Source organism: Lycorma delicatula, chromosome 1 (genome assembly GCF_047948215.1).
Source record: "Lycorma delicatula isolate Av1 chromosome 1, ASM4794821v1, whole genome shotgun sequence".
In the NCBI taxonomy this organism is placed as follows: Eukaryota; Metazoa; Arthropoda; class Insecta; order Hemiptera; family Fulgoridae; genus Lycorma; species Lycorma delicatula.
In genome coordinates this window covers 213,055,744-213,081,997 of record NC_134455.1, presented here as the reverse complement: position 1 = coordinate 213,081,997, position 26,254 = coordinate 213,055,744, and the positions used below count along the sequence as shown (strand labels likewise).

General features: G+C 28.3%; 1 protein-coding gene across 3 annotated transcripts in view; it reads right to left on the bottom strand.

The window, feature by feature from the left end:
• The window catches only part of LOC142328178 (CUB domain-containing protein 2), a 376,385-nt gene that overhangs the window by 266,686 nt on the left and 83,445 nt on the right, over positions 1 to 26,254 (bottom strand). The gene's annotated exons all lie outside the window — the stretch shown is intronic.

Sequence of the window (26,254 nt, the reverse complement as noted above, 5' to 3'; positions counted from 1 at the left end):
TCTGGTAGTACCAGTAAATAAATGGTATACTCTAAACATAAACCGTAGTTGCTTTGCTTGATAAAAATGTATCTGTTTGATTGGTCTAGAATTAAAATTGAACTTCGTTCTTTTATTTTTAACATTGAAAATTATGAATATGAAGAGCACTTAGTAAGTAGTAAATTCCACTTAGTTAATTTAAGTTAAGACAATTCAACAATACAATTTTAAATAAGAATAATTGATCACAACTAGTAGAATAGACACATCAATTAGAACGGTAAACTCCGTCGTCTTAAAGTTATGGGTATACGAGTATTTGCTAATTTAAGGGCTGCACTTACAGTCCCTTATGAACAATTTATTTTACTTTTAGTCAGTTGATTTGCACTATGGAATTATATCTTGGAGCAATGTTTTTCACAATGTATTAAAAAACGGTCTTAAAGTTTTTCTTTGTTAGAGTAATATTAGGAAAAAGTAGATATTATTTTATCTTATTGTAAGATTCTAGTGAATATCTAATGTTAATACTAACCGGCTATGTATCACACGATAACGGGAAAAAAAACTCTTATTTAGTAAAAAAAATCCCATTTAAACTCCGTCTTGAGATTAATAGGGAGGGTTTACTTTTTTCGATTTATTCGGTTTTTAGTGGATTTTTCTTACTAATATTGAATTACAATTTTTTATTTATTACTTCTTTTTGGTGATCAAAAAATGTTTTATCTAAAAGAAAATTTGTTTCTTTAAAAATTAAAAATAGACTCGCTTTCTAAATGAGTCGTTTTTAAATAATTTCTTTTTGATATAGTAAGATTTGCTTTATTTCAATGTTAGCACATTTTTTACGTAAATTACATCAAATGGAACAAAGTGAAAAACTCATCTAGCGAGATGAAATAGCGTAAAAATAAACCGACCATGTACGCTCAAATAAATATTACCTTAATCGTAGGTATAATTCATAAATTTGCAAAACACATAATTTAAGAAACGAGAAAGATCAGAAATATCCTTTGAAAACTTACTACAGTTGTAACCCAGGCTTTAACTATAGCATTACCTGCAACATTACTGAGGAAGGAGCTCCACAGTAACAACTTTGAAATATGAAAAATCTAAAAATTTTAACTACGTTTATTCATGTTCATAAAATTCTCTCTTACTCTCTCTGTGTGAGCGCACACACACAAATTTTTCCGTGTCGACTTTTCCACTAATGTGACTATAGAAACCCAGTATTCTGAAATCGAGCTGATTAGAACGACATAATGGTTATAAGAAAAACCTTATAAGATATTACAAAGAATAATTCATCATTTTAAATCAACATTATTGAATAAATATTGCATCATTAATGAACGAGTGGCTAACAAAAGTTACTCCCTTGCTGTTTGTTTAATGATTTTATTTCTAATGTAGTTTGAGTCGAGTAAATGAGTTCCTTGGCTCTTAAATGTTACCTTTCTAGCTGCTTCCTCCTTTTACTGGTTTATTTTGTCTTCGGCTTTCAATTTTTAGTGAATATTAATAAGTAAATTTAGCGTAATAATTCACTTCGTATAATGCGAATAATAATAAATTATAATATGCTAAAGATTAAAAATTCTAAATTTCAACCGGCTACTAAAAATATTGCTTTAAAAACAATTTACAAACATAAAACATATTTAAAACGTTAACAAAACAGACTCGGAGTACTAATTTCCGTCACCCTCAAATAATACGTATAATATCGCAAATAACAATGACAATCCATAATCTGTTTCCATTTTAAATCCTAAGTTTTTACTGCTGCTTTTTCTATTATGAGATCTTGTAATAGTGTTTAGTCATTTAACAGAAATATTAAGAATTGTTTGTTAGCTGCTGCTATTCAAAGCGTTTTTAAATATTAATTTATTTTTTTATTATCTTTTATTTTAATTATTTATTCATTACTAACTGTTATTATTATTAGTGTTATTATCGTTATCTTTTTCTCAGTCGAGTGGCTCATAATGCAGTGTTATTATATTCCAAAAGATTGTAAAATAAGTGCTACAATTTGTGTAAGATAAAATAATCTGTTTTGCTTTTTGTATAAAAATAGTTTTAAAGTTCTTTCTAATAGCTAGTAAATTTATACATTAGTTAGCATATTTTTGTTATTGAGTTAGAAATCCTACATGTTCAATCGGCTGCAGCCTGCTTTCTACGTGAAGAAGCCTGTAAGAAGCAGAAATATAACAAATATTTTGTTGATTTTGATTGGCCAAATCACAACAAATAAATAAAAATTTGATATGATTTTATTACGACTTATGACTTTATGATTATTTTAAAACGTACCAAGAAAACTGTTACAGAAATTTCTCTACCGAAATTAACTTTCAGTACAAGTATACCTCTACCAAGAACAAAGATCTAGTTTAAAAGAAATATAATATTTTTAATAATAAATTACTTGAAATTTGAGTAACTTCTAATTTATTTATTGTTTTCTTACATGATCATTTTTAATATCATGTTCTTATATGATAATTTTTTGCATTTCTATCTACATTATAAAGACGAAAAAACTTTTCACATGTTTTACGTTTTCCCATAGAGAATATATAAATCTGTTGTTTTAATTATATGTATAAACATGTATGTATATCTTTGTTCGTGGGTGCCCTCTGACACACACAAACAAACACATACACACAAATTTAGTTAATCTACTAGTATAAATAAAATCAAATTTCTGAGAAAAAGTTTAATCTGAGGGAATATTTTTTAATCATAAATTATATATTTAATCATATTCATTAATAATTTATTAATCATAATTATTATCTGCTTGTTAGTTTCACCGAGTTTCATAAAAACTGTGAGATATAAATACAATGCAATTACCAGATTACAATTGCGTGGTTTTTAAAAGATAAAAGTCTGCGGACATTTCCAATATATTTCATGCTAGTTAAAATAGTTCTTAAATCATGATTTTTTTTCCCATTACATTCAGTAACAAATGGATTCTATCAAGACGTTTAAAAAACAAGAAGAAATTTATAGAACAGGAAGTATTTTCGTATAATATTTTTTTATATATGATTTTAAAAAGATGCAATAGAAACGCTTAAAACCGTGGACATCAAATAGATCTTCTGATTCAGTATGCCCCATCATTTTTTAAAATAGTATTTACAATAGACGGGTGGAAATTAGCTTAACGTAGGCTGAGTGTAAATTTCCCTCTGATAGAAAGAACAATATTGATTTAATTCTTTCTCTGACTCGTTTATTTAGCCGTTAATTCGACACACGACGGATGTATCTTCTGTTTCAGATATATCCAGACTAATTTGAGAGACTGTTCAATTCTATAAAAAGAATAGTGGAGGTAATATTTGCGCTAAGAAACTCCCTACTTCACGGTTTCAAAGTTTGAGCGCACTGCTTGTCTTTTGTGCCCCTATCTTTCTCAAACCGGATTTTGCGTTACATCCAACATCTAAAAAAAAATTACGACAACATTTCTAATATTATTTTTCACTAACTCCTACAGATTAATTACTCTTAGAATTGTCTTTTAAAATTTCGATTTGATTAAATGGGGTCTAGACATAGCTTGTAAGTACAATTCACTTCTGACTTACACTATGCACCAACTCAGCCGATTCCATACCCGGGGAATGTCCCTTTTGTTATCGACGATGGAATGTCTTAAAATACACAATTTATTGAACAGATGGAAACCTGTTTACATTTACATCTTCAGAGGTTTTTTCTAAAATAAATTTCTATAAATTAGTCGGTATTTCTTTATTTTTTCCTTTTTTTTGGAAATTATATGAATTAAAGTAATGTTTTTTAAATAATGGAGATATATTCTGATACCAGTACTAGTGTTAGTCGTAAAATAATATCTTGATTGATATATTTTGGCACTTTTATGAAGTAACACCAATTTTCCATTTCAAAATGGCAATTATTTTCAAAAGTCTAAAATCTTTAATTTTCTGATCACCATTCTTTTGGAAATATATTGAGAAAATAAGATGTTTTGCTTAATTTCTGCTCACTAGAGCTAATGTCAGATAGGGAGTTACAAAATTAGTTATTAGATATTATGAGTAGTAGTTTTGAATAGTTGTCATTTCTATTATCCAAAAGAAATAATACTCGAGAGTTTTCTTACGTTTATATAAAATTTAGTGATAGACAGATCTCGATTCTAGCACATTTGAAAATACGTAACGCTGTTATTATGCTGTGAAAAGAATGAACGCGGAAAGGATTGCATAGTCTTGAAGTTTTTCGAGTGATGCTTATGATGCTGGGCGAGATTTATTTGTAATAAAAAAAAACTGTTTTATAGTAGCGGCTACTTAACTGATTTAATACCAAAGAATAAAATTGCAAATTTAAAAAAAAATATATTTTTTATTTCGTGAAGGAAATACAAACTTTTTTTAAGGTTTTGAATTTTCAGGTAATACGTACATAACATTGAAATTTATATAACGGTACATATATTAGGGTACATATAGAAACGTGTAAAATCGAAATTGTAAAATTAGGTTAAAATTGAAAAAAACATGTAGAGCATGGCCTGAAGGACTGTAAAGTGATAAGATACTTTTTTATATTATAATAAAATAAAACGATTGAATTAAAGTCTGTTTTTAATTACATCCAGTAATGATGTGTTTTTTGATAGTCTAATTTAAAAATCGTAATTTCAAATTTAAATTAGGACATTAAATTGGTTTCTAAAATTGCCTACTAGAAGTAAATTCTACAAACGAACACAATGGACTCAGGAAGATGATTTATGAAAATTCTCGAACGGAAACCGTAGAAAAGAGAAAGAGGATTACCAGAGAATAGATGAACTGAAAACCGGATAAGATCGGTGAAAAATCGAATTAAATTAAAATATCTCTAAGAGGCCTACATCAAGAATACCTTATAAAAAGACGATAATAAACAGCACATCAGTTCAAATCCATAATAAAGAAATGTGTTTTTGAAAAGGACAATAATTAAATAATTAATACGTAACAGCATGCTGACCTCACCAACAATATTCGAACTGATTATACCATGAACGTACATCCGAATTAGCGTGCAGCGTGCTAAAACCTTAATTTGAACTTTGCTTTATTTATTTCACTGAATTAAGAAATACCTTTATAAATTTTCTTCCACATTTATTTTATTCCCTTTCTAAAACAAAAAACAAAAAAAAAATATTCACACACACACGAGTATATATATATATTTAATTGTTGTAATTCCAAATAGCTAACACCAGAAAACTAAAATTTTGATGAAATATTAAAACATGTATAAATCATCAGTCCTGAATGGTAATATTTTAAGTTACAAAGAATACTTATTGCAGTTCCTAAATGAAACTTATATGAAAAAATAGAATAAAACTTCGATATTTTTAAAACTACTAACAGCTGTAAAGTGCCTAAATAATTTTCACGGATCTTATTGAACAGTTTTAAATAAGAAAACAAATAAAAGGTTAGTTACATTTTTTTTTTTTAGAATTGGGGGTAAAATCGTATATTTTGTACAATCTCTACTAAAAATCATCTGATGTATAAAAATAGTGTAGGATGTTCAATAAAGAGGCATGTTACGTTCACCGTAATAACTATCAGGAAAGTGATGTGTTATATTCCCTGCGATTTCAAGCGTTATCAAGCATGAGTTACTCGATAACACTTTAAGTGAGTGAAATATACGATATTGTTGTAAGTCCCAAAATAGGCTATATCTTCTCTATCTTATTCTTCATCCTAATAATATTAAAAATACCAGTATAAAAAAACAGATAGGGAAACTGATGTATTTGATACTTATAGAATGCAGAAAACATTTTTTTTTAAATATCTCTGATGAAATTTAAAATTCTTAAAAAGAAAACCTGAGCTTGAAATCAATCACCTACTATTTCATTAAAACTAAAATTAGGTTTTTTAGTTTAATGTATAAACCAAATGTACACACTTAATAATGTAAACCAAAATATATACAATTATATTAAGTAGGAATTTTATAAAAGTTTGCTTTAAATCTACATTTCAGTAGAAATATAAATTGTTTTTGTTTTCTTAAGTTACCAGAAATACTAAAGTATTAATCGACCGGGTTAGTCTAATGATTATACTCGTCATCGCAAAATCAGCTGATTTTTGATGTCGCAAGTTCTAAGGTTCGAGTCCTTGTAAACCACTTGCTTTTATAAGGATTTGAGTGTAGACTATGGGTACCGGTGTACTTTGGTGTTGGGTTTCAATTAACCATACATCTCAGAAGTGTTCGATCTGAGTCTGTTCCAGACTACATGTTTACCGGTACATTTACACTTACATTGCACTACGCCTGCATCGACATCAGGCTTGGCAAGACGGTAGCGGTAACTGCATTTGCCTATAAACACACACACACACCAAGTAATAGCTGGAAATCTGGTTGGAAAAACAAATTAAAATATTTAATAATAATCGATTAATTTTTTCATGAAGTTATTTTATTCATACAAATTGATATCCCTTCGATGTATTATGGTACTTGTATGTTATACTCGCAAAAAACTTACTATATGTTGATGAAATTTAAATTCCGACCACTTTATCGACATATGAACACATTCATAAAATCGTAAAGGTTTATTTATGTGAGGTATATGTAGTTTCTTCCCTCATTTGCCAGATCTTCCCCATATTAATGATATTTTACGTCTCTCATTTTGTCCCAACATTTTTCTGTTAATGCCCGACTTTTCTCATATTTGATTTTTGGAAATCAAAGATGATGAAATTAAAATCATACTTTCAAATATTTAAAATTATCTATATCATATTTCAATCGATCAAACACAACGGTCAGTATTTTATAAATAAATTTACGGAATAATTAGCATCGCCTTTGCAGTTATTACTGTCTGATAAATCGTTTAGTCCTCTCTTTTTCTGTTAGCCTCTGTTCAGTCTCAGTCTCAGGTAGACCAATCCTGAGAGGCGTGGTTAATTGAAACGCAACTACCAAAGAACACCGGCATCCACGATCTAGTACTCAAAGTCGTATCAAAGTGTTTGTCTTTATCAGTATTTGAATTTTAGAACTCTCGACTTTGAAATCAGCTGATTTGCGATGACGAGTTTACCACAAACCAACCCGGTGGGTTAAAATCTTTTATTCCAGCAGAAAATTAAATAGATTTTTTATTAAAAATCTTTTTCATAAAAAGCTTCAGAATTTGAGTTATTTTCCGGTGAACTCTTAGAGCAACTTCCTATAAAACCAGCATCTTCAAGTATTTTACTATCCGGATTCTTTCCTTCCCGGCGGAAGTTTTTAATGACCCTAAAGATACGAAAAGAAAGCAAGCCATCTAGTTTATACAAGCCGATCAATCTACTACTAGTCTTATCAAAACTCATCGGAAAGGATGTCGCTTTTATTCTTCTAAAACTTTCTATGCAAAAATACCGACTCTGAATTAGACAAAGTTCATCCGCTTCAAAAGTAATTACATAAGTGGATTAGAAATTCGTAGAAAATTTATTTCAAGGGTGTTCTTGGGCGTTAATCGAGCTTTCCATAAAATTTTTCATCTAGTCTGCAGTAAAACATTTTATACCACCGACCTACTAGAACGTAGTGACAAAATTTAAAACTAAAAATCGATGATAAATAAGTCTGCACATAATTTTCTTTAAGGAGAGAAAGAAAAGGTACGGTTTGTTTCCACATCATCAAAGAAAAATCCGATTCTACCGTCTGGAAAACCATTTTAAAAAGTATTTTAAATCATTAAAATACATTTTATGTCAGTGGTGAAGATATCCTGAGATTACAGGACTATCGATTTGACAGAATAAAACTAAATAGATGGTGAGCTAAAGATCGGCCAAACAAAATATCTCAGTGAAAGATTTAAACCGTAATAGTAATATTTATCTTTTGTTGTGATTTTTTTTTTAAAAATTCGGATTATTTGTATAACAACTTTATTCCAAAACACTCCGATAAAAATCCTGTAGCTTGACCTTTCAGGGGTTTTTAAAAGATTTTCCTTTACTTCACTACTTTATTCTTATCAATTCAGTATAGTTGTAATCTATACACACAGTAATTTTTATTCTAAGGTATAAAGGTAATATTTTCAAATTCTCAAGTTTAGAATTTATAATTTATAATTTTTTCATTACCGCGATGTTTTGTTCTTTAATTTATCAGGATTCAAATAATAATTGAACGAGCATTATATCTCCTCAACCTATATTGTTAGGCATGAACTGTTCAATACAGACAACATATATATATATATATATATATATATATATATATATATATATATATAAACAAGTTGTTGCTGATTATGTATGTAATATACTCAATTGAAATTCAAATATAAACATCTTACACGCTGATGTACGTATTTCTGTGTGCACTGTGAGTGGGTGTGCGTGTTGCGCTCACGCGTGCATCCACTTACATATGATCTATTTTTATTAAAAGTTGTTGAGCAACATAATAACGCTTTTGAATTATTAAAAATTATAGTCGATTCTATTTCAAGTTACATGGAAATCCTTTTGAAGGAGGTTCTTCAAACGGTCATTATAAACGGAATTTATACATTATTACAAAACTAGAAAAATTAGTAGCACATATTTTCCATTGAGTAACCTGTAGCACATTCCTAAACGAAGAGAACCATTGATGATGTGCTACAAGTAACTCCATTGAAGAAAGTGTTACTTAATACCTCCGAAACGATCTTTGAAATAAAACGTTCCGTGGAATATGAAAGTAAATTGTTTACTTTTAATTATTTTAATGTATTATCTAGACTAATATAATGTTTAATTTCATTTTAACGTGTTAAGGCCATAAATTTACCACATATCTGATCACTTAAAATCTTAAGACGGCGATTGTGTAGAAAAATACATATAGAAAAGGAATTATTAAGTCCAGTTATAATAATATTCTGAATGATATAATTATTTCTATTATTATACACGAGTAAAAACATATAACAAGTCTTGCTCGACTTACTGGTTTTACTAAATAAATCTATATGTCGTCAGTAACTTAATTAACTCAACTTGAAGAGGAAAGACTATGAATTTAAAGATACATCGGTGGAAAATTGAAACATTTAAGAATGTTTCTAATTTCATAAATTTTTTAACCCACTTCCAACTTGTTTATTCCTAAAAAAAATAGTTTTCTTTTCTAAACTTAAATTTTTTTAAAATAATTTCCTAGATTCTAATCACGTGAAAATAGTTAAATCACTTTAAAATGTTAGACACAAAGAAAGAAATTGCTAGAAGCATTTAAGTAAAGCATTTAAATAAAGTTGTTTGAATTTATTTAGCGATTTGAAAATAATGAAACATTTTAAAATAAAAATGAATGTTATTCATATTCTTATTCTTAAAACTGACTTATTATTTGATTGGCATGTCAATTTTATTCACATGATTAGGATAAATTATTAAAACTCCTTATTTATACATATTACTTCTTTGTTTCAGTCATCAGTTTACAATAATAAAATGATTAATTAATATTAAATTATATCAACGATTATTCGATAATAAATTAAAAAAATAATATATATTTTGCGTGTAATTAATTTTACATTTACTACCACAGCATTAATACTTCGTTGGGTCATCAGTCAGTCGGCTTGTTTGATTTTTTCCGTGTACCTCTCTGTTCTGCGCTATAATAGACTTCAATCTATTTATTACAGAATAACTTTTGTCGCCATTTTTATGTTTTTGTAAAATTATAATTTTTCTGTGTACATTAAATAGGTAACTTAAACAATTTTACCTTTATTTAATTTTAAAATGCGTAAATTATATTTAAAAGAAAAAAGTAAAATATTTAAAAGAAAAAACATTATCATTATATAAAAATTATTAATTTCGCAAGGACAATAGTAAATAAATAAACGTTATTACATCTATTCAGATGATTTTTACAGAAAAAGCATATTCGATCTATAATTAAAGATAAACAAAATTTTTATCCTTGATTAAAATTAAAATTACTAGTAGTGATTTTTTGCGTCCTAAAAACGAAAGATATACACTATACAAATAAATTTAGTCTGTTCCGAAATCCGTTACCACCATTCTTATACCCTCGTTCTTATCACCTATCGGTGCACTTGTTTGCTCTGTTTGAAATAAAGTTCGATTGGTTTCCTTTTAATCTGACATTTAATTTTAAATTACGATACTTCCTCCCACAAGCTTCTAAAATTTAATATGTTTCAATGACAATCATTTTAATTGCCTTTTCGTTGCAGCCTGAATAGGTTTTTGACTGCATAGTGAGATTGTAGCAAATTTCAAATGAAATGAAAAACAGATTTTTTTAATAATTTTTCAAAGGAAATTGTTAGTAGTAATTTGGCGTATTATTTCATAATATTCTAGCCATTTTGTCATGAATATTTCCGCATTTATACATTTTATTGGTAAAATATTCACAATTAAATTAAACATTACATAGACTAAATTATACAAGGATAATTTTTCCAAAAGATCAAACACTAATCTTATGATACGTTTGATCAAAGATGTTTTATCTTGTGGAAGGGCTACCGTAAAACGTTATTATTATTAGTATTATTATTAATTATAAGGAATCAGTTGTATTTAAAATTCTATAAATTGTTTCTGTTTGGTTATAGCGTTGTCACAATATAAAGACCTAATGACATGTTTAAAGCGAGAAAGAAATTAATAATATTATAAAAATGTACATGTTAATAAACATTAAACGTATTAGCTTATTTAAAACAGCTTAGATTCGTAAACAAACCATTTCATTAAAAGAAAATTTTTTGTTTTTTCGATAAGTATTTTTTCGAAAATTGAAAAAATTATTAAATTTTAAAGAATTATTTTAAGTGATACGATCTAAACGTTGCACGGTTATCGACTGTAGAGAAAAGACAGCACGTGCAACGGTGATTGAGAGAAGCTCCGCCAGAGATCGTCTCCATACGGGGCGTGGCAGCGACCCACCCCGTTCCATCGGTTTAACGAAGCAGACAGACCCCGACACGATACTCTCTCGTACACGGTTACACGGCATCCTCTTTGGGACATCGTCGTTGTCAGCACAGCGACGAAGCGAGGCGAAAAGATGATGACCTAGTTGCACTAGGAATGTGGGTCGCAGTCTAGTCTGGTCGATATGGGATCTTTCCGTCTTTTCATTGATCAGTTCGTACACTTTAAACCTTTTTAAGTTGACAAATAAGCATTGTAACACGATATGAATAACAAATACGGCATTAAGACAGAAACCGTTCCGGCAAGGAAATTTTTAAACAGGAACTCCTACTTGTTATATTTATAACATCCATTTCCATGAAAAATGTATCTCATAAAAGGGATTAGCTTGTGATAGCAAAATAATCATAATAATAAATAAGATGTTGAAAATAAGTATTTAACGCCCTCATTTACTTAGTTATTTACGAGGAATAGTTTAGTGGAGGAAAGAATAAATAACACATCGTAATTTAATTTTCAATATTTTTTTTATAATAACGAAGCGACTCATTATCGAGCGTAATTTAACTTTAAACCAGTAATAAAAATATTGACAATCATATCTACATGTTTTATAATTGGTAGTGCGTACATCCTGCTAGATCCGGATTTTTAAACGAGATTCTTTTTCGTAAAATTTACTAAAGTCTTACTTGAATTTTAAACCAAGGCTACTCTTTTTCAGGATGTTTATTAATAATAAAATATACTGTTTAAACGTAAGTGAAATCATACATATATAGTGTACAGACACCATATACGTGTGATTTCATTCTTAAGCCTATATTTTTATTAATATATTTTTACCACTTTAATTCTGGAACGGCGGCACCGATTTTCAATAGTATAAAACTATTCATATTAACTGCACAAATGACAGTGAGTTCACATTTATGTAGCGAGTTAAAAAATTAGTCAAACGCAAAAATCAACAGGAACTCTACTAAATGAATATAAATGAATTAGTGCTCAAAACTATTTGTTAGAATTCCTAGTCTGAAAATCAATATAAAGTCTGTATTTTAAACCGGCTCAATGATCCAGGAGATTTTGCGTGCTACATCGAAGGTTCAGAGTTCAATTGTTGGCTAAGTTTGGAAAATTTGCGAGTAAATCTCGTAGTTCCAGGGTATTCTCTAATGACCCCTAAATGACAAAAAATAAGAACAGAACAAATTAACGCAAGACCGATGGTGTGCTGTTTATTACTTTCTTTTATCTCGTTGATTCGATTTAAAAATAAAAATAAAATATAATTTTATTTTATTTTATCAAGTCAAACGCTTTTTTCATTCTAAGAAAACACTACTTATATATAGATAAAAAGAAAATTAAAGAAAACCTTTCAAAATATTACTTTAATGTATTATCTTCAATAACCATTTGATTCCGCCAATTAGACAAACTTTTTTCACAATGAAAAAATAGTAAAAAGGTCATGTCTGTTTAAAATAGAGACGGCGCCACCGACATATTAAAGAAATGCTACAAAGCCTAATTTTGGAACAGCCATATTTTTAAATGCAGAACCGTGGCAAGATTCATTGAAAACGTGTACCCATTATTCCGCAATGATGTGGAAAATAATAAACTGAATAACAGTATTTTATATATATATAAAAGAGAACTTTGTTGATTAGACTGAATGAATGTACGAGTATGTTAACAAGTCAAAATCTCGTTAGTGTAAATAAAAATACAGTTTTTTTCTAAGTTCAGATTTTATTTTTTTGGGCCTACATTTTTTTAAGTTAAGCAAGACATAAATTTACTTATTATACTTAATAAAGCCTTTAATTTAGTCAAGAATATTGGTGGATTTCGCAAGTTGCTAAACCTTTATTGTAGATCGCTGCACTGTTACGGCATATTAAAACTAAAATGCTATTCTTTATAAAACAAACTTCATTTTTAGTTGTTACAGAAGTCGTAAAATAATCTTGCCTGTAGGTGAGAAATACAGAGTGAACGATTTCTGATAAATGTTACAATTGCATCTAGTGATTTTAGATTTTGATAAGCTGTATAAAAAACCGATCATCCTTCTGAAAACTTGTAGCTCAGTTCAAGTCACGTATACACGTACAACAGAGCAAGCAAAATATTAGTTTATTTTTATATTGTCGGAAGTTTTGAAATTTGATGAACTAACTACTAAGCTAAAGGGCGTGATCATTCAAAACGGGAATAATATATATAAAACAAAGATTTACATAAAATTTTATGTATTAACTTTTATGTATTATTTTATGTATTAGGAGCGATACTGTTATTTTTAATCAAACTAGTCAAATGACTGATAGCCCAAAAAAAGATACTTGAAAGTTAAAAAAAATATATTCAGCGATTGTTTTCCTTTACTTAATAAGAAAATGACAGTTACATTCTATTAATAAAATGATTAAAAATAATTTAATATATATATATATATATATATATAAATATATAATATATATAACATCGGGTAATTAGATATATATATATATATATTCATCAGGGACTCATTCTTCAAGAAAAGAAAATGCTAAAATAGTTCTGAATGAAATTTGTTTCAAAATTAGATTGTTTTAAATCTTGTTTCGGGAGGTTTTTAACTGTAATACATCCGGAGCGAACACACATACATCATAAAAGAACTTTTCCGCAAGATGAGTGAAGGAAACCCCGTTAAAATGTTTATACAAATTTCTGAAAGCATTAAAAATTCGAAATTTTGAGCTGTTTTAAAACAGTTCAAATATTACCATTGTCTTTTGAAAGTTTTTTTTTTTCAATGCATGCTGTGCAAGCAAAGAAAAAATTCATCAAAAAGTGAACAGAATTAATTTTTTGTCTTACTTTGTTTCCTTTTTTAATTGCACCTTAGTAACAAAATGAAAATTTATCTTTTGACAAGAAGGGCTGTCCATTGATAAGTCAATCATTACATTGTCAATCAAACATTTTGTTGTTACGACTAATGAAAATAATTTCACTTTGCCAGTTTCTTTAAACTAAGCTTTGCCGTTCACTCGTAATCACGTGCAAACCGAAAACAGACACAAATATAGATAAAGGGTTAATATTATAAAGCCCACGCATTTGAATAATGGGTTTTTGCTTTATTTTTATATAAAGATAATCTGATAATAAAACGGAATCTAAGCAATTTATATTTGAGGTACACAGAGAGTTTCCATGTAAAACAGATGAGCCGCTACCTTACATATATTAATTGTAAAAAACAAATTTTTTTATTAAATTATTGAAAAATTAGAAGAAAACTAAAAGGTTTTCAAAATATATTTGTGTTTAATACGGAAAAATATATTAACTTTTTTTTTAACAACTCAAGAACAATTAAACCGATTTGTATCAATAATATATCAAAATAGTATTCAGTTTACTTTCTAAATTTTGTTAACGGAAACCACGTAAAACTTTTACGGACGTAATATAGTCAGCGACACAAACTATTACTACACGAAAGATTATTACAAAATAAGTCAAACTGTCGATTTAAACATACCGTTCACTCAGTAATGGGATTATCCATTGAATTTCATTAATTTTTCATTTTAAAAATTTAATTTATTCTAAAACTATTCTCTAAGTTCATTTAATACAGCGGTAAATTTATTACATCGGTCTAGTGGTTCTGAACTGTAAGTGAACATTGGTATAAACAAATAAACCCACACGCAAACGTTCTTTCTTCAAGTCGAAATTTTATGAATTTTAATAATTTTTATTTTTCAATCTGTATCAATACATCCACATTCTGCCGTTTTATTATTTTTTAAACATATATGATTTATGGAGTGTCATTTAAAATATGACTATAAAGAATTCGGTATCTTATTAACTAATGTGTCTTATTAACACCCGTTTCGCAGTTACGTTGCGATAAACAAACATGAACTGTATTATGTACTCATATAAATAACAAGATTATCTCGGCCATTAACATCCTTCCTCACTTAGCTAAGACACAGTACATACACATACATTATTATGTATTTGATATCATTTGCAGGTAACGGCAATGCGTGTGCTATAAAACTAAATAATATCTCCCGTCTAATTTCATTTGCTATTTTAACCTTTGTGATAATTAATAACTAACTTAAAAATAAAGACTGGTGGTGAAAAAAAGATCTAATGGTCCACAAAACGTGAAGATATGATTCTTTAGGCCAGGAAAGAGAACATCAAAAAGGTTTGGTAAAATGTGAGTTCTCCTTGCCCCGTAGACTCTCTTCGATTACAAAAATCTGATAGGCCTCTTAATTTGCAAAAAAATAATTTTTTACGATGTTAAATTATTACTGAAATCTATAATTTCCAAATTAAAAGTTTGTTTTACATTTTCCTCGCAATATGTACAAGTCGTTTCAAGTATTTGTGTTTACATCAAATTGAAGGAAACAAGTCTATTTGTATCCCATTTTTTACCGCTTTTATTCGCGAAGGTCAATTTTTTCTCATCACGAAAGAACAATAGAACCGATTTTAATTAAACTCGCACAAGATATTAAATAAACTTAACCGTGCTAGACCATGTTACATTCAATTTATAATTTATTTTTTGTTGTTTATATATATATATGAAACGGGCATTCCCTCATTAAACGGTTTTTTTACAGAACACATTTAAATAAAAGCATTAAAACCGCAAAAAACATGAAATTTGTGGCAACATTGATATAAACAATTTTTTAAAATTTCAAACTTAATTTACCCCTGGTTAGTGAAAAGATTCTTCATTATTTATTACCTCAGAATAAATTTACAAGCAATCTAGAGAAAAATTTTTAATTAAAATTCTACGTGTAATTAAAGTTATTCAATCGTACTTTATACGCTGTATTTTGTATTTTAGTAGTCATATATATATATTTTGTGGAAATAATTTTTCCTTTTTATTTAAGTTGGTGATTGATACTATACGTTCGTAACCGCGGGTATTCTTGTATAAAGCCAGGTATTCTTGTTAATATGAATTTGTGCATATATATATATATATATATATATATATATATTTAAATTACGGTACATAAAACCCTATTTCTGGTAAAATATATTTAACAGATATTATATAAATTTAGTTTCTTTCTATTCGAACAATAATAATTTTACTGGTCCATTGGGAATTTTTCAGCTAATTAAATGTCGCAAAAAAAGTAAATTTATGTAACTGAATGCTGTTTTTCTGAGAGGATCTGATAGTCTGGATCGGGTAGTGATTACGAAAGAGAAAAGAAAAAAATAATAAAGCACATTAACACTGTTTAAAATTTTATAAGTTTATAATTATACTAGAATTTCACGAAGAGTTTGTGCGTCAACTAAACCAAACTAAAGGAATAATGCAATAAACGATATTTATGCTACAAGAGCAGAAACCTAAACAGAAAATACAGTCTGAACTGAATAAACTTTACACTCGCTAACAAAAATTACAGGAATTCATCATACAGATGATTAACGAACGGCACAACATAGCACGGTCAGTCTTGTAGAGAACAGCATTTTATGTAAATAAATTTAATTTTAGCCTCTTTAATTATATTCTTCCGACAATCCAGCAACAATAAGTAAGAATTAAATTAAATCTTTAGATTATTTAAATCTCGTCAAGAGCTTAACCCGATGATTTACTGATAAACAAAAACTTACACAGCGCAACCGAAGCTAACACACCATCGCACGAAGAGAACCGTTAGACTCAAAGCTCACATCGTCACACCCTACTCTGAACAGTATTGTAATAGTAACAAATAATATTGTGTTACGTCAATTTAATTTCGCCGGTATGTTGTTGATAACACCGTTCACTGGTTTGTTGATATATTCTAGCCCGGTATTGCGACGTCGACTAAACTGTTGGCTCTCAAACAAAGTTGTGTCTGCGACCTTGACCAAAAACTCAACAGTTGTATAATCATTATTTAATTTTTAAGTCGTAAATTATGATTGTTTAAGTATCCGATGAGAATAATTAACATTTTTAAATAAAATGTACGCTTTTTTGGTAATTAAGAGCCAGACAGTAAGGTACTTCTATTCATCCTTTGTTTAATCTTCACTCTAACGAATCATTTTAGACGCTTAGATACGTCATTTTAATTCAAGAAAAATACTAAAATATAAGGTACGAATTAATCTGAATACGCTATGAAATTTTATAGAATTCTATATCTTGATACATAATATTTAATTAATAAATTTGACAGGTTCGATTCCTAAACCTCGCCATCTTTTGTTTTACGTCCATAAAGTAATTAAATCACAGATTCCTTCACGATAAGATTACCGGTATCTACTTATAATTATCTTTTTAATACTTTGGATGTCGGTTTTACATTTCGATGATTGAAAAAAATGATAGAGTATAAAACACCGAGAGAGGAACAAGAAAGAAACTAATTAATATTTCTGTTACGTGCTTTAGTATTTCTAATAGACACGATAGATGTGAAGTCGAGATACGATTAACAATCAGGGTTGTTTTTTTGTAAGAGAAATGATGTTCATTTTACATTCAGTTATTACAATGGACGTGTCATATCGATATGCAACAGTACGTTCGGTTCAGTTAAGAAATCAGCAGGAAACTACGTCGCTCCTCACTTTCTCTAATTAACCTGGCTTTGTATGTTGATTATTTTTGAGTTACTGCGCCATTTTGAGGAATGAGTTGTGTGTTATTCAGGCTCTTACAAACGTTTGGTTATCTACAAGTGAAAAAAATCAGATTTTATATCCGAATAAGCCGATTTTAAAATCTGAATTTTCATCATAAATTAGCATAGGCAGAATTTTCACAACCTATAGAAATCTTTACGCTTAGCTTTCGTCTTACCGTATCCTCGAAGGTATGAATGCTAAGCATTAATATTTGTGTCGACAGAGAATTCCGTGCTTATGCTAATTCATAATGAAACTTCGAATTTAAAATTGACTTACTCAGGTCTAACTCTCTGTGAACGAATTAATGTAATTTCTTGCAATAAAATTACAGTATAAAATAATATTTGTAACTGGATTTTCGTAATAGTAAATTAAAAAAATATAATAAAGTAATTTTGAAACCGCCGTACTAAAATTGAAACGTGAAAAAAATTAATCATTTTGAAAAAAAAAAATTAGAAATATAACAGAACGATTGCAAAAGTCCTTAATAACAACGAGCACACTTTATGACTAAACGTAATTAAATATTAATTTTATCGTAAGGTTATACATTTCATTCGGTATTACATATTACCTTATAAATTTGTCCGCTTAAATCTTATTCGTTTCGGAGTTTATTGAATACAAATTCACATTTCAAGTATTTTTAAATATAAATAATGTTATATGTTTAGTTAAATCTTATTGTTCTTCCTTCTTTTTTTATACTTTACATCTCCGTTTATTTTTCACTGTAATTTTAATAAATTATTTGAGAAAAAATAATGATTTAAAAAAAGAATAAAAGATAAACAATATCGTGTGCAGAGCAGTTATAAAATTCAAAATGCACTTCGTTGAGTCAAAACGTTATTAATAAAAAGTAAACTTGAACATAATTTTTATAACATTTATAAATATGAATATTAATTGAAATAACGGAAAATATATTAAAATGGAGTCGTTAGAAATTCGGTAAAAAAAAAGAAAAAATATAACTCTAAAAGTCATAAAGTAACAAAGTTAATAAAATAAATTTATATGATTTGAGAGAATATATATTTTACTAAATTTTAAAAATTCGGAATTTTCTGGAGTAAAAAAATTTTTTAAGTCCTTTGATTAGTAGAGGGTATATACCGATTAAAAAACAAAATTAGCTACAAATTTTAAAAATATTGCTTAACATTGTTGAAGGTTCTAGATTCGTTTCTGGTCTACTGGTCTAGAGGAGGCCTATCCTAATCACCGAAAATAAGCCAAATGAAATGGAAAAAATATTTTACACAAAAGGTATTCAAATTTTTATGAAAATTAAATTATATACTTTCCTGCTAAAATAAAATGGCCAAAAATTATTTATGAGCGAGAGGAAAGCGGCTCCCTACCCTCTGCTTATTTTTGGGATGCTACATCGCCTATGTTTTACGTAAATATAGCCAGTAAATTACTCTGTGTGTTTCACTGAAAAGTGATCCCGTTCAGAAATGACATGGGAACAATCACGACAGGCTTTCAGATATTCTACAAAAAAAAAAGGTCTTGTCCAGATTTTACTATATAAAATAAATTAATATTTAATTCATTTTTTTGCAACAAAGAAATTTTTTCAGTAAAGAATATATTTTTTAGTATGTCAATTTAATATCAATTTACCGAATAATTTTTTTTTTTAATTTTATAGCTTACTACTGTATAGTCATACAGTTTAAAAATGTTTTTATTTCTTATTTTTATAATTCATGTATATTATTAGAAGTATAAAACTAACTGTAAATGATAAATTTTATGTAAAATGTGTCAAATGTAATTCATGTAATTTAAAGTTTGAACATTCTCATCTGCCAATATATTTATAAGAAGCTTGTTTTTTTCAGCCAGAAAAGACGTTTAATACAAGGTTATCATTTAATCAAGTTTAAGGAAGTTTTAAATTAAAGTTATGACTTCCTAGATTGGCAGAAAATTACGAAAACTTTCGAAAGTTTATCATGAGTTTGTTTTTTTAATGAAAACTTAGATGGAAGCTGCACGATCGCACGTTCTAAAAATAAATCTCAAGTTTATATCCCTTAATTCAAATAATTTTTTTAGATTATTTCTAAAAAGTTTCAATTTAATTAAAATTGTTTTGTAAAGGAAACGAAAACCGGTCATGAAATATGAAAAATATTATTTATATCATCTTTTGTGTTTAATTCTAAATATGTCCATTCATTAAAACACATACATTGCAGTGTACAAATAAAAAGTTGTGATATTTTAATATTTATATTGAAAGACAACATTTATTGGTTATTCTTAAAACAAATCTTAAAAGACTTCATGGATAATTTTCAATATTAAATGTTAAAGAATATCTAATAAATATTTTCCATGTAATAGACTTTAAAAATATATACATATTTTTCCACCTTTCTGGTACCATTAACATTTTATACTGAAAACAATATATAGGCCTAATATTAATTTATTTACGTTTTTTAAATAATATGGAGAGAATACTAATTATAATGACATCATCAGCTTTAATCACACAATTATAAATTTATATTATAATTATATAATATATTATATTTTAGTTATATTATAAATCTACTTCTCATTAGCAAAATTTTTTCAGAAGCGATTGCTTTTGAGTAGTTTATACATCCTCGTAACTGATACTAAAATACATAGGTCAAGTGAAAGAAATCTTTATGTGGTAGAGAATAGTTGGGGTGAAGCATGGAGGAATATTTATTATGCTTGTTTTGAGTAACACAGTTCACTATGGACAGATTAAAATTTTTTAGGAATTCATTGCACTCTTCAGTAATAAGGCAGTGCGAAACAGAAATAGTCTTTAAAACAACTGTCAGTATTGATGACAAGTATATTTCTACAATACTATTGCAACAACACCGGTATAACGGTCCTGAGTAACGGATTCCTGCCTCTTAAGAAAAATGTAGAAGAAAATATAATAATTAGAGGAATCTAGAAAGGGGCTAAAAGAAATCTTTTTTGTAAAGGTAACAGGTTCGTTTCACAATCAGCTTTTATAATATTGTCCACTGACACACCTAAAAGATGTTTGTTCCGTGAGAAGAGTTACCCGACTAAGTTAGGAATGCATGAGAACGAAAGGGCGTGGTCGATAATTCTCACGCTCAATTGGGTCTGGTCCTGCAAGTAAAAAAGATAGGAATATAAATACTCCGGGGAAGACAGTTAAATATCGGTTCCGCGAGAAGAGTCTGCAGATATGAGTCTGCGAGATGAAGTCTGCGATGTGAGTTCTGCGAGTCAGTCTGCGAGACGTCAATCAGCGAGAGTATTCTGCGAGGAGGTCAGTGAAGGAGCGGATTTCGAGTGCAGGTTCGATGCAACTAGGGTAACGTCACAAGTAATGATTTGATGAATTACTGTAAGACTATACGTGAAAGAGATAATGTACTAAAATTCATTCATAAACTGTTAGGGTAGTTTTATTTGTGAACAGCAAAGGTATTTGTAGTAAAATAACTTTATACTTGTCTTATCTATTGTATTATTGTTGTAAATACAAGACTAAGTTGTTGAAGTGTTAACTAGCGGTCATTCTGCTAATATCTTCTGTCAATGGGACTGAATTCTTCTTTCCCATTCTATTTATCTACCTTTGAATAAATCCTGACGAGTACTTTAAATTCTGTTTTGTATATAATCTCTGTTTTATTATTATTATTGATGTTTATGATTATTTTTTTTGTTATTGACATTTAATATTATTATTGTTTACTGTTGCCATTATTGTCATTATTCTAATTTTATTATCGTGGGATTTTTTTTGTCTGTTATTATTATTATTATTCCGTTTATTATTGTGGTTGTTATTACCATTTTTTGTTATTTATTTGTTTTATGGCCATCGTTTATTATTATTTTTATTATTATTGATTTGTCTTTATTTACTAATGTTTTTAAACCAAAATATTGTAATAATATAAACATTTTCAATTGTCAATCTCTCAATATCCTGATCTAGCCACGAACACGTGACACTATAAAAGTGAAACTCTGTTTTTCTCTAAATATTGTAGACGCAATTATTTAGTAGAATATGAAATTACATAGTTAGTTTATCCGATTTTTTGGCAAAGTCTTGTTACTTTGATTCAGTAAATGCTCCTAATAGTATAAAAGGTAAGAGTTATTAATTTCATCGCTCAAATAGTTCATCATCATATGGTTATTTGCCCTGAATAGGTCTCTTACACCACGTCGAATAACTAAAATAATATACGGCCGATCTCCTTGGTAAAATGGTAGCGTCTCAGCCTTTCATCCAGAAGTCCTGTGTTCAAATCCCAGTCATGGAATTTTTCATACGCTGCAAATTTCCATTGTCACGGAGAAAAAATGACCAAACCAGTCGATGCCCGTCATCTCAAAAAAAAAGGTCTATAGTACGCTTGTTGTGGGGGAATTGTAATCAAGTACAAATACAGCCAGAAAATAATTACAACAAATATTATAAAAGGGTTAACGTTACCTTTTGGTGATTTCTTTTTAAGAATTCTATCAAAAAACTACGATATAAACAGTCTTTTAAAAACTAATAATCCTACTTTTCAACTATAACTTAAAATACTTGACCAGAAAATTATTGTACACTATAGATTTTTTGTCATTTTAGGCGGGAATCTTTCTTGTGAATTAAGGCATTCTAAATTTACACGCATAAAATTAATTTCAATACATTTATTAGTTTTTGATAATATCATATATTGATTCGGTATTAAGGAGTATTTTTCAAGTAGATTTTGAAATAATTCTACTTTTGGAAAAATGTTTTCGGTGTTTCGATATGTTGGAACACACTCAAAAATTCAGATTGGATCGACAACATTCGAAAGAAATATGAAATTAAGAGAAAACTAATAAATTTGTATTGATTATAAAATATAAATACAGCAGACGACTATTAACCATTCATTTAAGGTATAATAATTAAAAATTATTTGTTATTTAGTTACATTTTTAGAAAAAACATAATTAGCCTTCTTTTCAGTAGTTTGTAATTAAGAAATTTCATAAAACTAAAGCCACACAGCAAGGAATATTTAAACGAATAATAATAATAAAAGTCGTTGATGATAATAAAACTAATAGTTTGCATAATAACGCGGTTTTATTTATAAATTACATTCCCACTCCACAACTGAAAATTCACAAATCGCTCTTTATTAATTACTACAGTAACAAGTGATATAAAAATCTTTATACTTCTTTAAAAAAATTCTCTTCCAAAATGAGCGTTGATAAAAATCTAAAGCTGGCATTCTATTGTAGCTTATTATCAATACACTCGTATGTATACGTACATATATATGTGTATTGTAACACGAATATAACAAATACGTTCAATTTATCGATATTTATATTATTATTAGAGTTAATATTTACTCTGACGGAAAATAACGATCGTTAAATTATTATTTTACAAAACAAATAAATAAAAAAGAATAGGTATTTTCCTTACTTAAAGGACATTTTTGGTTAATGTGATCAATAGGGACAGAATGGCAATCGTCCAAATAGAGGTTTCCACCGGGCAAGTATTTGTACGCGTACTTTCACAATATACACATATTTTTTAAAGGATATACTCGGACACATAGATACGCAGTCGTACACACGCACACGTTATATTTGGATACAAAAAAACTGATTCTCCCAAATGAAACTTTATCAGATAAATAAAATCAGATATACCACATACTGCCAGCATTCCGTAAAGAATAAAATAAAATGAGAGTAAAAGTTTTAGTATTCTGCCTACATAGCTCAGCTGGTAGATTCTTCTGCCAATAAATAGCTGATCCCACCTTCAATTAGTGGTTTTAATCGATTTATATTTCACAAATAGAACAGGTTCTCAATCCAATCAACAAATATGTGTGCGCGCGCGTACGTGCACGCTACACACACACACACACACACACACACACACATATATATATATATATATATTTGCTGGTCTTTCCAGGGGGGCGGAGCCCCCTGGACCACTGACACGTTCGTTTCCTCACGGTTTTGAGAAACTTTCGCATTTATATGCTCGTTCAACTTCCAGGCTCTCTGATCTCTTTTTTCTTTGGTTTCTTGTTCTCGTTAAACCCGGCTACGATTGATAGTTCCAGATTCGATCTCCTCTTAGTCGGCTTAATGAAAAAGATTGAAAAACTGCATGGAAGGCAGAAAAAGAAAAATTAATAATGAAAGGGGACGTTACGCACAAAAAAAGAAAAGGGAAGAAGAAACGACGAAGAAGGAAGTATCAGACTTTAAAAATATTTGAAAAATAAAAACTAAGTTACAAAAGACAAAAAATTACTAACTATAGTATTGTAAATATTAAATATTTTGCAAATATTGTTAAAATAAAAATGGATTAGTCATTTTACTTCATTATATTTTTATTAACATGGTGACAGAAATACAGTGGAGTAAAAGGATTAATTTTTATTTTTTTAATGAATATCGTTAATTCACAATTTCACTCCCAAGGGGATTAGGGTTTAAAACCTTCCCTGGAATAACACAACTGTATCCTAAAATTTTCAAAAAAGTAGGTCGGTTGGGTGTCACGTGATCCTGTTGTAAATAAACAAAGACAAAATTTCTGATTTATGTACCAAATTCAACGAAATTTTGTTGGTAAAGTTAGCGTAAAAAAAAACTGTTTCGACATTCCAGACGGCCTTAGCTCACGCTCAGTAGAAGTGAAAAGACTAAAATGTATTATTCTTAATTTTTAGTCCGATTTTTATTACTTTACCTCAAATAAATTAACTTTTTTCCTTATTCATTTAAAGAATCTATAATTTAAAATATTCTGTAAGTAAAGTCTCTGGAATTGAATAGTGAATGTGACGGATAAATTTGTCAGATATAATTATAGAAAAATTTGTTAAGAAAAATTCATGAGATTGAATGTTTTGAAATTTGTCCATTAGGAAGTATCAAAACGATTTTTCTTAATACCTATGAACCTTATGCAGAAAACATTTACTAGAATAGGCAAACAGGAATCGAAGTTGGATCTTATGATGGTTTCTGACTAGAAACTTATATTAAAATCGTTCAAAATAAGATGATATATTTGTTATATTACGCCGAACATAATATTGTTACATCTAACCATAAATTTGTTTAACTATCGATTTTGGAGAATTAATTCTTTGGATGAGTAATTAATTAGATGAGGTGTTATTTTTTTTTAGAAAGAATAGATTAAAGAAACTCATTAAAATGTACTTAAAAATTTAACTGTTTCTTTTTTCAAGATACATCAAAATTACTTTTTAAACACGTGATCTATGGAGTTGAAAGTTCTGTGTGAGTTTGATTATTATTTGCAAACTAAGCCTAACAGCTTTTAAAATATTTAATTTTTTCCCGAATTATATTTCCAAAGGTAGCCTATATGATGATTTTAAATATGAAATGTCAATTTTAAATTTATAAAATAAATTAAAATTTCGCCACTAATCAAAGTAAAGAGCTATTATTTCAATATATTCACCTACAATGTTTTCATTTGTGTCATTCTGTTATTTTAAAAATAAGTGAAGTTGCACCGCTCATATTTTTTTTTTTTGATGAATTGCGAACTACGAAATTACTTTAAATATACCTATTATGTCTACTATATATAGAACATAAATAATATTGTTGAAAAGAGTAAAATAAAAAAGATAGTAACTTAAACTGTCGGAAAAGAAAAGCACAACGCTTAGAGGAAGAAGTTACATGAAGTGAGTATTTTGTGAAAATGTACCGTAGGTTAGTGAAATCAGCAAAAATAAATTGTTATTCTGAAAATCAAACTGCTAAGGCAATAATACCTACTATTAATGCTAAATCCTTTTAAATCTAATCTTCGCCAAATTATTTTTTCTGATTTGTGTTTTTTCCTAACTAGTTGTAATGCACCGGTCATCAATTTTTAACAGTTGCACTACAAGTAGTTAGGTAAAAAATAAAAATCAATTGGCAATGTCATCTTCTGGCTGACATTGACAATTTTCAAGAGAGAAAAGAAAATAGCTGACTATTTCATAAGTCTTAGCTGATGGCAAATCTAAGATAGTGCTCTATAGGCTTTTTATAGAAGCTTTATATAAGCTATAACTGCGTTGGTGAAGAGAACCAGTCATGTAATATAATATGATAATAAAGTTAATTTCATGTTACCTGGTGTTTAATTTCTCTTCAACGAACACTTAAATGCGTTGTTAAAGGGCAGATTTGGTGTATATATATATATATATATATATATATATATATATATATATATATTTTAAATGTCTTCGAGTTTAATATGTAGTTTGATATAAAAATTAATAAATGAAAATTACCATTGAGGATGTGGGTTGGGTTGCCACGAAAGCGCTATTGTAAAGTTATGAAAAAATAAGGTAAGTGTCATCTTATTTACTTTTTAATTTCTGTACTTAAGTGGATCAAGCTGGATTATATATATATATATAATTCAGCCA